Genomic DNA, 15,810 nt, shown 5'->3' on the forward strand with positions numbered 1-15,810 from the left:
GTAAATATCCCATGTATGTCAACCTTTCACCTGAGGGATGGCTTCAGTGTCTATATAAGGGCCTAGTCTGTTTCAGTTATTACATTGGGGATTTAAAATGCTGTTTTTTTTTTCTTTTTTTTTTGCGGGGGGACATTATTATGAACCCATGGATTATTATTCAGTGTATTCCCATCAGTCACCACCATTCTTTTTGATGTTCAAAGTGTCTCACATTTGGCTAATAGGAGCCCCTTCATGATGGGTCGTACGTTCTTTTGACATGACCCAATTAAATCTCTGCGCGCTTTCTTGCTTTCTGGAACACAATGTTCTGAGCTCACTTTGTGTTTTCCTGGAATTGGCCACATTTTCAGAGCACGCTGGTTCTGTCTAGTGCATGACGGTATTTGGAAAGCAAGATCTGGATGAGAGGTGTTCTGATTACTATTAGGGGTGGTTGGGTCGGTATTCCTAGGCCCTGACTGGACAGTGTTAGGAGATATATTATTAGTACTGTCATTTAGATTTTTACCACAGGGTGTGTGTGCACTCACCGGAGAGAGACAAGTTGAAAGAGAAATCATCCCCTGGGAGGATGGCCAAATAGCAATCCCTTCTCCTCCAATCTTCTCTCAGGTTTCAGGGCACCCATGCACCTGTGCCTTGCATGTTCTGCAAGCTGCTGAGTCCGGGACTTGAATAGCAGAGTCAGTTATGTGGGATCTAGAGCCTTAACCACTGCAACACCAGCTGGCCCAGGGTTTGGCTATTGTCTAGATGTGGGAGGATGGGCAACAGGAAAAATAAAAACTAGATAAAGCCTCCAAGTTTCTGATTTGAGCCTTCTGTAAGCCAAATAAATTTTACATTATTTTCTTTTATTTATTGATTTATTTTGCCACAGGACATGTGTGCCCACAGGAGAGAGACAGAGAGACAGAAAGTGAGAAGTCATCCTCCAGTGGGGATGGCCATACCACAATACCATTTTCATTCTCCTCTGGGGATCTTAGGCACACAAGCACATGTGCCTGGCATAATTTTCAAGCTGCCGGTTCAAAGACTCGAACTGTGGTCCACCACGTGGGAATCTAGCACCTTAATCACCATGCCACCTGCTGGTCCCTGTTTTTTCTTTTTTTTTGAGAGGTTTTCGCTATAGGGCGCGTGCGCTCGCCAGAAAGAGAGAGAGAGAGAGAGAGAGAGAGAGAGAGAGATGTAGAGACAGAAAGCGAGAAATCACCCCCCAGGAGGGATGGTCACACCGCAATTCCTTCTCCTCCATTCTCCTCTCAGGATCTTGGGCACGCACGCACACGTGCCCGGCGTGAGTTTCAAGCCACAGGATCCAGGACTTGAACTGCGGTCGACTAAGTGGGAGTCCAGCGACATAGCTATTACGCTAACTGCTGGTTCCCCTGGTCCCTGTTTTTAAAATATTTTTTAAAATGATAAGTTCAGGGGCTTAACTTAATTGTATTCAATTTTAGGATTTGCCTTTTTTTTAAAGAATTATTTATTCATTTATTTAATTCCATTTGTTACCATCATCATCATCATTTTTTTTTTTTCTGAAGAGGTTTTTGCTATAGGGTGCATGCACTCGCCAGAGAGACAGAGAGACAGAAAGTGAGAAATCACCCCCCAGGGAGGATGGTCACTCCACAATCCCTTCTCCTCCATTCTCCTCTTGGGATCTTGGGCATGCATTCACACACGCCCGGCGTGAGTTTAAGCCACCAGGTCTGGGACTCAAACCGCAGTCGGCTACATGGGAATCCAACGACATAGCCATTACACCAACTGCTGGTCCTGACCATCATCATTATTATTATTTTTTAAAATTTTTGAACAGAGAGAGAGAGAGAGAGAGAGAGAGAGAGAGAGAGAGAGAGAGAGAGAGAGAGAGAGCCAGCAAACCGCCAGGTCCAGGACTTGAACCATGGTTGGCTATGTGGGAGTCCAGCACATTTAACCACCACATCATCCAGATTTGCTTTTTTTTTCCTTTTAGGTTTTGCTTTTGAATACAATAAACATTTTCATGGTTGGACCAGCAGTTGGCATAGTGGTTAAGGTGGCTGAATCCCACATGGCCAAGTTCTTGGTTCCAGGTCTGGACCCAGTAGTTCGAAAAATACACCAGACACGTTGTGCATGCCCAAAATCCTGAGAGGAGAGTGGAGGAGAAGGGATTGTGGCTCAGCTATCCTCTCGGGAGTGATTTTGCACTTTCCCTCTTTCTCTTTCTCTGGGGGTGCATGTGCTCTTGAGCAAAAACTAAAAAACAAATAAACAGGGAACCAGCAGTTAGTGTAATGGCTATGTCGCTGGACTCCCACGTAGTCGACCACGGTTCGCGTCCTGGACCTGGTGACTTAAAACTCACGCCGGGCGCGTGTGCATGCATGCCCAAGATCCTGAGAGGAGAATGGAGGAGAAAGGATTGCGGCGTGACCATCCCCCCTGGGGGGTGATTTCTCACTTTCTGTCTCTCTGTCTCTCTCTGTCTGGTGAGCACACGTGCCCTATAGCGAAAAAAAACCCAACCAAACAAACAAAAACAAAAAAACCCCAAATAAACAAAAAAAATTTCCATGACTTACAAGTTAATACTTTATTTTATAAAACAATTTTTAAATTTAACTTTATTTATTATTTTTATTTTGATCAGAGAGAGGGAGGGAAAGTGAGAAAGCAAGCCACCAGGTCCGGAACTTGAACTGCAGTTCACCATGTGGGAGCTCAGTGCCTTTAACAACCATGTCACCTGCTGGCCCCAAGTTAATGCTTTATAATACAAAAAGTCTCACTTCCATCTCTCTCCCCTCCACTCTAATTCCTGCCACTCTCTACCGGTAACTTTGAATTCTAGGTTAGCTTTTTGGTGTTAAATTTATGCAAAACTAACATACACCAGTCCTGTTCATGTCTATATTCCTATGATATTTTATTTATTTTTATTCCTACCCAATGAGAAGTATATTATATTAGGTTGTAGGAAAGGTCATGACATATTTTTCTGTGCAAAATGCATCATGACTTTTCGGATGACCCGATGCATACCGTAGGCACTTTGCATTTTTCACTCAAGCATACATTCTGGAAATCATCTCCGTGTTTTTATATAGCTATGGAGATGTTCCACAGTCGATTCCACCATCCTGCTATAAACAGAGAGGTGGGTCCTTTCCAGCCATTTGCTATTACAAATAATTCTGCAACAAAATATCGTGTTGTCTTGTATTCCTGTTGGTGAAACTTCAGGATAGGTTCCAAGAAGTGGGGTTGCTGGGTCAAAAGCAAAAGTAACTTCATAGGAAAACTCTTCAAAAACCTGCGGCAGCGACTTCCCGTGGCCAGGATTATAATCTCAGACTCTCATCCTGCCTGACCCTGACCTTGGCTCCAAGCAGTGCTCTTCATTGAGCAAACATAAAAAGTCAATGCTCTCTACCAAGGCCATTTCCCGCCAGGAGATGTCCTTCTGGACTGCTATGCTTCGCTACATTATCCTCTGATTCAGAAGCTATGCACATTTCACCTCCTCCTTGAAGCCTTCCTGACATTATCAAATAGTATCCTGTTTTGTTAACTCTTCATGCCACATTTCCTGAGTACAACTCAGCCTCTTCTCAGGGAGCCCACAGTGTGGCATGTGCTATGGAAGGCACCAGGATTTGGTGCTCGTAGGGGTAAGAAAAGGGCACCTTCCCAAGGCTGGGAGTGATCAGAGGAGGGATTTCAAGAGGCCAGTGAGATCTGAGTTGAGGCCTGAAGAACACAAGAGAGGAGGCAGAGTCAAAGACAGGCCAGAGTTGGTAGTTGGTACCTCAGGATTAGATTTTCATGTTACCCACATGTTTGAAAATGTTTGGGTGCCAGCAAGTAGCATGGTAGTTAAGGAACTGAGCTCCCATGTGGCCGAATGTGGTTCAACCTGGTGGCTTGAAAAATCACAATGGGCACATGAGCATGCATGCCCAAAATCCCAAGAGGAGAGTGGAAAAGAAGGGATTATGGTGTGGTTGTCCCCTCTGGGGGTGGGGGGATGGGGTATCTCTTACATTCTCTCTGTCTCTTCCTGTCTTTCTCCAGTGAATGTATGTGCTTATTACAAAAAAAAAAACCCAAGAAACAAAACAAAACAAAAACAAGAAAAACAAAAACAAACCCCAAACCCCATAAACAACAACAACAACAAAACTCTCAAACTCTATACAGATATAGATGCAATGAAGTACCGAATGGAACCTGTGTTGGAGAAGGGCAGAACTGGAAGCTCAGGGGAGATCATTGCAGCCTAACCTTGAGTAGACAGACATGAGGGTTATTGAGAAGGTGCAATCGACAGGGACTGCTATTGATGAGATGTGGAAGGATGAGCAGGGGGGTAAGTCAAAACTAGGTAAAGAATCCAAGTTTCTGGCTTGAGCCTTCACTGAGCCATGTAATTTTATTAAAAATTTTTTTTTCTTTAGGTTTTGCCTTAGGACATGTGTACTCACTGGGGAGAGAGAAAGAGAGGTAGAGATAGTGAGAGGGAACGTGAGAAATCACCCCCCCCCCAGGGGGGTGGCCGCGCCACAATCCCTTTCTCCTTCATTCTCCTCCTGGAATCTTGGGCACACACGCAGACGTGCCCAGCGTGATTTTCAAGGTACCAGGTCTGGGACTCGAACCACAGTCAGCCATGTGTGAGCGCAGTGATGTAACCACTACACCATCTACTGGTCCCTATCCAGGTAATTTTATAAAAGAACTAGGAGTTCATGGGTTGGCGTGGCCATGGGCTTCCTTTCACACACTTTTGTTTGAAGTGCCTGAGGCTCATGCGAGTGGAGACATATAGTTGGGGAACTCATCTAGACTGAAGAGAGAGACTTGGGGGTGATTAGCAGATGGATGGCAAGTGGTGCCACACCTGGGAAGAGCATGTGGCTTGAGAGAGGTCTGCGCCCCAAATCTGGAGGAACTGCCACATCTATGCGTTAGTTGGAACAAAGAGACTGAGAAGGAGTCTTCAGAGAGGTGAGGGGAAAGCCAGGAGCTGGTGCCAAAGAATTGGAATATGCTTTTATAAAAGGAGGAAATGGTTAGTGAGCCCAATGACTCCCGAGAGAGTCAGATGAGGATGTAGTAGGTCCGCTGAGGATGTTATCATTAAAGATCAGTTTCAGTGGAAAGATGAGGAGAAAAGTAAAGATTCCAGGGGCTTGAAGGATAAGTAGAGCTTAAGTCAGGTAGACATCAGCTAGGGTTTGCTCCCTAAGCAGTAGGAAGGAGTTGAGAATGGGAGGTGGATGAATGGAGAAGGGAGAGCCCTTTGAGATGGGGTCTCCCATTCTCCATTGTCCCTTAGTATCCAGCTAGGGAGGAGGAAAGTGGTGATGGGTTGTAAGGGTGGAGGAAGAATGTGGCAACGGCCAAATAAACACACCATCCAGGGAAGCTGGCCAAGGCTGGGCCCAGAATATCTGGAACGGAATCCACTTTCCTTCTGCAGCAGGAAGTGGACTTGGGAGCCGAGTGGACTGTGGAATTTCCGAGCTTGGAGGATGTTCCTGGTGAGTGCTTTTTATTTATTTATTTTTTCATTCACGAGAAAAGAGTTGGAATGAAGTGGGCTCTCCCACCCCAAACATTCCCTCCCACAGAGGAAGTGCTTAATTTAGCCTTATGTTCCTAGGTTAAAAAAATCCCTGCTGGGCTGTTGGTCACCCCCCGACATGGCAAACTGGTACCAGAAGACTCTTTGTGTCTTGATTTCAGCTGAGGAACTAGGAGAACAGAGAGCAGCATCCCACCCTCAATGCTAGAAGGACGTCCTCTTAGACCACCTGAGGGGGATGTCAAAGATGCAAAACCAGCTCTAGGACCTCAGACGTTCCATCTCCTGGCTCATAAAAGAGGCCGATAAGATGAAGAGAACTGAAAATTAGAGCAAATTTCTTCAGAGGCACTTGTGCTATAGGTCCGTTTCTCTTGAGATGAGATAGAGGGGTGCTTAACCCCCATTTGGGGTCAGATAAGAGGTGTTTCCATGGCACCATTCAGAAGGCTTGATATGAGTCCTTGAAGCTTGCAGGCCATGGCAAATCGGCAGCTGTTCACCCAAGAAATTTGATGTGTAGCTAGAGGAGAGGCATCTAACAGGAAACATGACTATGTTTGAGAGGTGATCGCAACCTCCGAGGTAGTGAGTAAAAGGGGCTAGTCTTCTTGTGACAGATTTGGTCACACGCAAAAGGCAAAGAGTAGGGGCCAGCAGGTGGCATGGTGGTTAGGGTGTTGGACTCCCATATAGTTGATCACGGTTTGAGTCCTGGGCCTGGCAGATTAAAACTCACACCAGTTCCGTTTGCATGCATGCCCAGATCCCAAGAGGAGAATGGAGGAAAAGGGATCGCAGCATGGTCATCCCTCCTAGGGCGTGATTTCTTGCTTTCTGTTTCTCTTTGTCTCTGTGTCTCTCCAGTGAGAGTATACGCCCTATAGCAAAAATCTCTGGGACCAGCAGATGGCATAATGGTTACATCGCTGGACTCCCATGTAAGTAGACCATGGTTTGAGTCCCAGACCAGGCAGCTTAAACTTATGCCAGGCACGTGTACCTGTATGTCCAAAATTCTAAGAGGAGAATGGAGGAGAAGGGATGGCGGCATGGTCATTCCTCCTGTTGGGGAGGGGGGTATGATTTCTTGCTTTCTGTCTCTTTGTCTGGTAAGCGCAAGCTCCCTGTAGCAAAAATCTCTCTCTCTTAAAAAAAAAAAAGAAAAAGAAAAGAAAAATTGGAATACTATTCAGCCATAAAAAACAACAAAATCCTGGCTTTTGACTGAAAGTGGAAGAATACAGAAGATTTACTGCTGAGTGAAGCAAGCCAGGCTAGGAAGGAGAGACGCTGTATGTCCCCACTTAATATATACCGAGTATCTGCACTCTACGACCAATGACTAAAGGATATAGAAACACAGTAAATGGATGTAAATACCAGATATAGTGTGCGTGAAAGAAGAGGGGCTGAGGAAGGACATTTAGAAGAAAAATAGAGAGGTAAAGCATTAATGGGACAAAGAAATGTGGTATTATCTGTTGAAGATATTTTATAGTTTTATCAACTGGACTAGGGAGAAATGTTCACCTGTTGAAATATTCACTTTGTAAGCTGAATAATATGGTTGAATGTATAAAAGAAAATGACATTAAAAAAAGTAAAAAAAAAAAAGATAAAAAGGACAAAGAGGCTCATTTAGCTCCTTCTGTGAAGGGATACCTAGCGTGAAGAGGTGATCTCAGCTTAGGGAGCCTTAAGGTAAACTGCGCCAGATACCTGAGTATAAGAGAGCTTTGAAAAGATCCCCGAAGTAGGAGGTAAGATTGGGACCTGGAGTTTTTCCAAGATTTACAAGAAGTGGGAACTGGTAGGTGGCATGGTGGGTAAGGGCACTGGACCCCCACATGGTCAATTGCAGTTTGAGTCCCAGACCTAGAGGCTTGCTTTCTCATTTGCTCTATCTCTATCTCTGTCTCTCTATCTCTCTCTGTTCCTCTCTGGTCAAATTAAAATAGATAAGTAAATAAATAAAGTTAAATAAAATATTTCTTAAAAAAAAAGGGGGAAGATTTACAGGAAGGGTTCTTGGCTGCACAATGGGTACCTGACCATCATCAAAGAGCTGAATGCAGCTGTTGCCTTCACATCTGAGTCTATTATTTCTTATACTCTCAAGGGAGCTATTACTAAACTGAATAAGGGTGGGATGTCACAGTGTAGGGGCCAATAAATAAAAGCAGAGTTTCCAACTGTTAAGAAAAAGATGCGCTTTCACTGACATTATTTAAATATCAAATTGAGCATGAGCAAACACACTTGAAGCCTTCTAAAGATCTGAAAGGGCTGGGTTGCTCCAAACCTAGTTTGCAACACTTAGGGTCTCCTAGATGTTTGCCAGCAGGAAGCCTGGGAAGGGCACAGGCTTTGAAGCCCACTTTACATTGAGAAGGGTTAACCCTCAAGTGGGCAATGCCCAGATCAAACAGGAAATGATCAGAACTAAGTGAACCAGTCGGGTTGTCCTCTGTATTTTCAGGTTAGGCAGTGTTATGGACCCTATCTATCATGGGACTTGACAGCTGTAGACCACTGACTGCTGGGCAGGTTTCCATTCTTCCACTTTTCAAATGAGTCTTCTGTTGCAGTTATTTTGTTTTCAGTCCAGCATTGTGCACATCCCCATGTGTGGTGGGTGCCAGATAACTTGTCTTTTTTTTTTTTCTAAATTTTTTTTTTTTTGAGAGGTTTTCGCTATAGGGCGCATGCACTTGCCAGACAGACAGAGAGAGACATAGAGACAGAAAGCGAGAAATCACCCCCCAGGGGGGATGGTCACGACACAATCCCTTCTCCTCCATTCTCCTCTCGGGATCTTGGGCACGCACGCACACGCGCCCGGCGTGAGTTTTAAGCCACTGGGTCTGGGACGCGAACCGCGGTCGACTACATGGGAGTCCAGCGACATAGCCATTACGCTAACTGCTGGTTCCCCTAAATTATTTTAATTAATGAGGCTGACAGGTGGCGTGGTGGTCAAGGGCTATGTCCTTCTCTAGTCAAATTTAAATAAGTAAATAAAGTCACATAAAATAGTTCTTTAAAAAAAGTAATTATTATTTTTTAACCATTTGACCAGAGAGAGAGAAAGAAAGAGAGAGAAAGAGAGAAAACAAGCTGCCAGGCTCAGGACTCAAACTGTGGTCGGCCATGTGGGAGTCCAGCGTCTTTACTCCCATGCAATCTACTGGCATTTAACTTGCCGTATTTTTTTAAAGAATTATTTTATTATTTATTTATTTTAAGTTGACCAGAGAGGGACACAGTGACAGAGAGAGAGAGAGAGAGAGAGAGAGAGAGCTGCAGGACAGGACTCGAACTGCAGTCGGCCATGTGGGAATTCAACGCCCTTAACCACCCCACCACCTGCCGGCCCTACTTTTTTTTTTTTTTTTTAAATATACCATTGAACACAGAGAAGTTTATCCAGCCCAGATGGCGAGAGCTGCACACCTCCCATAAATCTTGGGCTGTGAGGTGGAATCATGAATTGGTAATACTTTAGGGCTTGCCTCTCTGGGAAGGAAGGAAGGTTTTTTTTTTTTTGAATTATATTTTATTTTATTCATTATCATTATTATTATTATTTAATTTGAACACAGAGAGAGACAGAGAGAGAGAGAGAAAGTGAGAAAGTAAGCTGCCAGGTCCGGAACTTGGACTGTGGTCAGCCACATGTGAGTCTGGCACCTTAACCATCATGTTACCTGCTGGCCCCAAAGCAAGGGTTTTTCTGTGTATGGGCAGAAGTGGTTGCATGGCCCAAAGGTGGGCTGTTAGAAAGATTACTAAGTAACACTCCATTTTCCTTTTATTCTAGAGCAATGAAAGTTTTTGCTAGGTGCCTAATTGCCCAGCTATGACCCCATTTTCTATCTCCCCTACAGCTACCTGTGGCCAAGTATCCAGCTCAATGGGATACCAGTGGAATTGATGTGTACACTTCCCTGGTTGTGCCCTGAAAAGAAATGGTATTACTTGTATTCATACTATTTTAGTTTTGATTTCTGCAGTAATTTACAATTTTACTTGAAATTCTTTCTTGAGTGCTCTCGCTTTATTTCTGAGTTTTTCTATTCTGTTTTATATCTATAATTTCTAAATATCTTTAGTTCATTTTGATATAGTAGATTACATTTTTATTGTGTTTTGTGTTCATTGTCTGTAGGGATATCATTTTCTCCTTATTTTCTTTTCTTACAATAACATTGTATGAGATTTAGTTTTAATACTATTATTTTAGTTATCTATAGGGTGTGTGTGCTCGCCAGGCAAAGAGAGAGAGAGAAAGAGAGACACAGAAAGTGAGAAATCATCCCCTCCCCGGGAGGAATGACCATGCTGCAATCCCTTCTCCATTCTTTTCTTGGGATTTGGGGCACACACACATGTACCTTGTGTGATTTTTAAGCCTCCAGATTTGGGACTTGAACCACACAGTTGGCTAAGTGGGATCCAGCATCTTAACCTCAGTGTCACCTGCTGGACTGGTCTTAATAATTTTTAATAGCTTATTTCTGGAGAAATTAGTTTTCCTGAGCTTTAGAAGGAGATTGGCCAGATGTCTAGTCCAAGGTAAATAGTGGCAGTGACAATGAGTATTCTTGCCTTATTCCAAAATTTAAAGGACAAAAATTTAATGTTTCTCCATTAAGTATTTTTTAAAAAATATTTTGGTGGATATCTTTTACTAGGTTTAGGCAATTTCATTCTTTTTTTTATATATCTAGAAGTTTTTAATCCTTAAAAATGATTTTTAAGAATTTTAATAATGAGCTAATAGCACATAGTAAAAATATTTAATAATGAGGTCAACCGTTAATACATTTTTTTTTTTTTGGAGAGGTTTTTTGCTATAGGGCATGTGCACTCGCCAGACAGACAGAGACAGATATAGAGACAGAAAGCGAGAAATCACCCCCCAGGGGGGATGGTCACGCCGCAATCTCTTCTCCTTCATTCTCCTCTCAGGATCCTGGGCACGCATGCACATGCGCCCGTCACGAGTTTTAAGCCACCGGGTCTGGGATGCGAACCGCAGTCGACCACGTGGGAGTCCAGCGACATAACCATTATGCTAACTGCTGGTTCCCAACCGTTAATACATTTTAATGTTAAATCATTTTTGAATTTTAGAGATAAATCTTACCAGGGCATGGTGTGTTACTGCTTTAAATACATTGCTGCATACAGTTTATAAAATTTTATTTTTGGGTCAGCCCATGATATGGTGGTTAAGATGTCTGGATGCATATGGCCAACTGCACGGTTTCAGTCCTGGATCCACTGGCTTGAGAAACACACCAGGCACATGTGTATGCATGCTCAAAGTCCCCAAAGGAGGGAGAAATGGAAGAGAAGGGATTGTGGCGTGACCATTCCTCCTGGACGGTGCTTTCTCATTTTCCTTCTCTCTCTCTCTGTCTCTGGTGGGTGCATACACCCTCTGGCAAAATTTAAAAAAAATTTTTGTTTGGAATCTTACATGTGTGGTTGTAAGTGATATTAGTCTGTGCTGTTTCTTTCTCATTTTGTTCTTATTTGGTTCAGGTACCAGGGTTTTTCTGACCTTGTAAATAATTTGGGGCATGTTCTCTTTATTTTCTGGAATAGTGCCTGAGTTTGGAATGATCTGTTCCTTGAATGCTTCGAAGAAACTGTCCATAAAACCATCAGAGCCTATTTTTTAATGGGTAGATTTTTAAATTGTTAATTAAATTTCTCATGTAGTTATAAAATGATTTAGCTTTTCTATTTCTTTTTGAGTCAGCTTTAGATAGATACATTTTCCAGGGTGGGTAACATTTATTTCACCTAAATTTTTAAGTTTGGTGGTGATTCATAGCTTATAATTGCTTACAGTTTCAATTTCTGCTTTTTCTATCATTATGCATCTTTTAAAAAATTTATCATTGGGGCCCAGCAGGTGACATGGTGATTAGGAAGCTGGATGCCCATATGGCTGAACTTGGTTTGAGTCCTGGAACCCATGGCTTGAAAAATCCTGCTGTGTGTGTGTGTGTGTGTGTGTGTGTGTGTGGCATGATGCCAAAATCCGAGAAAGAGAATGGGGGAGAAGGGATTGTGGCATGACCATCGCCCCTGCAGAGTGGTTTCTCACTTTTCCTTTCTCTGTCTCTCTCTCTGGCAAGCATATGTGCCCTGTGACAAACATTTTTTTAAATATCAAGTTGAACCTTCTTTCTTACATATTTTATGTGCATTTAATTCCTATATCTTATTATTTCATTCTTTCTGCTTTCTTTAGATTTATTCTCTTATTTGTTCCCTCATGTCTTATGTTGACTACGTGGCTCAATTTTCAGCCTTTCTTCTTCTCTAACGTCTCCATTTATGGTTACACATCAATCTTATGTCTTGTTTCCTACAAGTTGAGCCTACAGTGGGGATTCTTGGACATGTGATCTTTTGAGGGAGGGTACTCAGAGTCAGGGCATTGAGGATGAGGCAGAAGAAGAAGCTAAGGAGGACATGTGTCAGCTGAAGTCTAGCGTGGGCTGGATCCCATGGGGTGCTCTGGGACATGAATAGTCATAGAACTGGCCCATCATGAGACCAGTGGGCTGAACTTTTTTTTTTTAATTCAAAAAATTTTTGTTTGTTGTTATTAATTTTTAAGAAAATTTGCCATAGAGCACAGGTGCTCACCAGAAAGAGAGAGAGAGAGAGAGGGAGAGAGAGAGAGAGAGAGAGAGAGAGACCAAGACAGAGAGTGAGAAAGCAAGCCTTCATGTCTGGGACTTGAACTGCTGTCATCCATGTGGGAATCCAACACCTCAACCACCATACCACCTGCTGGCCCCAGGCTGAACTTTCGTCTCCTTATTTGCGTCAGTGGTGGGCAAGCCGCTATGGGAATAGTAGGTGGGAGCATAATCTCCTAGGTGAGATGGTTCCCTTTCACTGAGGACAGCTCTCTGGAGAAGGAGCTGCCTGAAGGTGCCAGCAGGTCACACCCTGGGCAGCTGGGGGATGGGTGTATTAACCTGTTAAAGGGGATATAGTTGGGGCACCGACAGTAGCTACTATATCCAATAAGATACAGTATTTTATAATTTCATATTTGTAGTATTTTGTGATTTTATATAGATTTATTCTTTTATCTACAACTGACTTAGAAATGTATTTTTAAGGATTTAAACATTTTTTGAGACTAGCAGTTAGCGTGATGGCTATGTCACTGGACTCCCATGTAGTCGACTGCAGTTCACATCCCGGACCCAGTGGCTTAAAACTCACGCCGGGCGCGTGTGTGTGCGTGCCCAAGATCCCGAGAGGAGAATGGAGGAGAAGGGATTGCGGCATGGCCATCCACCCTGTGGATTGATTTCTGTCTTTCTGTCTCTCTGTCGCTCTCTGTCTGGCGAGCGCACACGCCCTATAGCAAAAACCTGTGAAAAAAAGGATTTATAAATTTTTTTTAGTTATCTTTTTAAGTTATTATATTAAAAGAATAGTTAAGATGCTCATTCTTTGCTATTGATCGCAGATTGTGCGAGAGTGTATTATGTGATAATTTTTTGGAAATATTATGTATATGCCTGAAGAGAATAAAACTTTTTTTTTCTTTTGCTGGGTGAAAGTTTCTTTCTATACATGACTTTTAAAATTTTTATTTCTTTTTTGGGGAGAAATTTTTGCTATAGGGTGTGTGCGCTCGCCAGAGAGACAGAGACAGACAGAAAACGAGAAATCACCCCCAGGGGGGATGGCCACGCTGCAATCCTCTCTCCTCCATTCTTCTCCAGGGATTTTGGGCATGGCATGCACCTGCACCTAGCGTGAGCTTTAAGCCACTGGGTCTGAGAGTTGAACCACGGTTGACTATGTGAGAGTCCAGTGATGTAACCATTATGCCATGAGCTGGTCCTTCTTTTGAGAGACAGATTTTTGCTATAGAATGCATGCGTTCACCAGAGAGAGATGGAGAGACAGAGAAACAGAAAGCAAGAAATCACCTTCCAGGGAGGGACAACCACACCAAAATCCTTTCTCCTCCATTCTCCTCTTGGAATTTTGGGCATGCACGCACATGCACCTGGCTTGAGTTTCAAGCTTCTGGATCCAGGACTCAAATTGCTGTTGGCCATGTGGGAGTCCAGTGACATAACCATTACACCATCTGCTGGTCCCTATACTTGCCTTTTAAATCAAACTTACTATTGTTCAAATAATCTATATTCTTTAAAAATCATTAATCTACTTTATTTCTCCTAGATCTCTCAGGAGGGTCAACAGAGAGAGTGGCCCCGAGACAAGTGGGTTGAAGATCTGATGATGGGAGGACATGACTCTGTTTTCTTAATGAGGTATGAAGTGAGGCCAGCAGCTGGGCTGGGCACATGAAGAGGTGTTAGAGGCTTAAGAACACTCTAGAAGATGTGAAGACAACCCCCACAGCAAATGCGGTGAGCAGTCAGGTAGTGCAGTTCCCTGGGGGGGACCTTGTGACCCTGATGTAGAGGGAGATCAAAGACAAGGTTGAGTGTTTCTCTCCAGGAGTTCTCCGGGGCATGTGCAGAGAGAGAGGTGGGTGGATCTAACCCCATTGGTGATGCTCTTGAACTCCCGGAGCAGCAGCACCTGAGACCTGGTTAGAAAGGCAGAGAATCGGGCACTAGAACCAATGGAATCAGGAACTCTGGGGAGGCGTTCACAGCCACCTGAGCATTAAATGGGCTCTGCAGGTGATTCTGAAAGATTGAGAGGCACTGAACCAAGGGCAAAGGAGCAAAGGCCGGTGGGTGATCTCCAACTTCTAGGTGAGAATGACTGTCATGTTCCAGGGCAGAAGTTCCTAGTGCTATGACTGCTGGGAGTGCCTCTTCTCTCTCTCTCTCTCTCTCTCTCAATATTTATTTATTTAATTCTATTTGTTATTATTTTCTAATTTGACCTGAGAGAGAGACAGAGAGAGAAAGGGAAAGTGAGAAAGCAAGCCACTATTCCGGGACTCCAACCAAAGTCGCCAATGTGAGAATCTAGTTCCTTTAACAGTCATGTCACCTGCTAGTTCCCTACCTTCATTGCGCAAGGGACCAGCCTCTTGGAAGACATTCTCTCCACAGATGGGGGTGGAGGGTGGGTTCCAGGATGACACAAGTACACCATATCCACTGTGCACCCCATTTCCACCACTATGACATTGCAGTATACATTGAATCAATCACACAGTAGGGTTTGTGCACCCATGAGAGCCCGGTATCACTGCTAATCTGACAGGAAGCAGAGCCCAGGCGGCAATGCAAGGTCTGCAACTTGGGAGTTGGGGAGCCCTGCTCTCTCTCTCTCTCTCTTTTTGAGAGGTTTTTGCTATAGGGCGCGTGCGCTCACCAAAAAGACAGAGACAGACAGAGAGACAGAAAGCGAGAAATCACCCCCCAGGGAGGATAACCGTGTTGCAATCCCTTCTCCATTCTCTTCTCAGGATCTAGGGTACGCACACATATGTGCCTGGTGTGAGTTTAAGCCACCGGGTCCGGGACTTGAACCGCAGTCGACTATATGGGAGTCCAGCGGCATAGCCATTATGCTACCTGCTGGTCTCTCTCTCTCTCTCTCTTTTTAAGAGAGATTTTTGCTATAGGGCATGGGTGCTTGCCGGAGAGACAGAGACAGAAAGTGAGACATCATCTCCCCCCGTCTCCAGGAGGGATAGCCACACTGCAATCCCTTCTCCTCCAGTCTCCTCTCAGGATTTTGGACACACGTGCACGTGTGTCTTGCGTGAGATTTAAGCAGCTGGGTCTAGGACTGGAACCACAGTCAACTACATGGGAGTTCAGTGACCTAACCTTTATGCCATCTGTTGGTCCCTTTTTTGTTTTTGTTTTTTTTTTTTTTGAGAAAGATTTTTGCTATAGGGCATGGGTGCTTGCCGGAGAGACAGAGACAGAAAGTGAGACATCATCTCCCCCCGTCTCCAGGAGGGATAGCCACACTGCAATCCCTTCTCCTCCATTCTCCTCTCAAGATCTTGGGCACACACACAATTGCATTTGGAATAATTTTTAAGGCGTTTGGTCTGGGACTCGAACCATGGCAGACTACGTGGGAGTCCAGCAATGTAACCATTATGCCATCTGGTGGTCCCAAGGGGGGGCCCCTGCTGTTAAATAATGGTAGCTCCTTAAGCAAATCCTGGAAATGGCCAAGAATGGAACGCCATTACAAGGAACTGAATCTTTATGTAT

This window comes from Tupaia chinensis, unplaced genomic scaffold (assembly GCF_000334495.1).
Source record: "Tupaia chinensis unplaced genomic scaffold, TupChi_1.0 Scaffold143574_1, whole genome shotgun sequence".
NCBI lineage: Eukaryota > Metazoa > Chordata > Mammalia > Scandentia > Tupaiidae > Tupaia > Tupaia belangeri.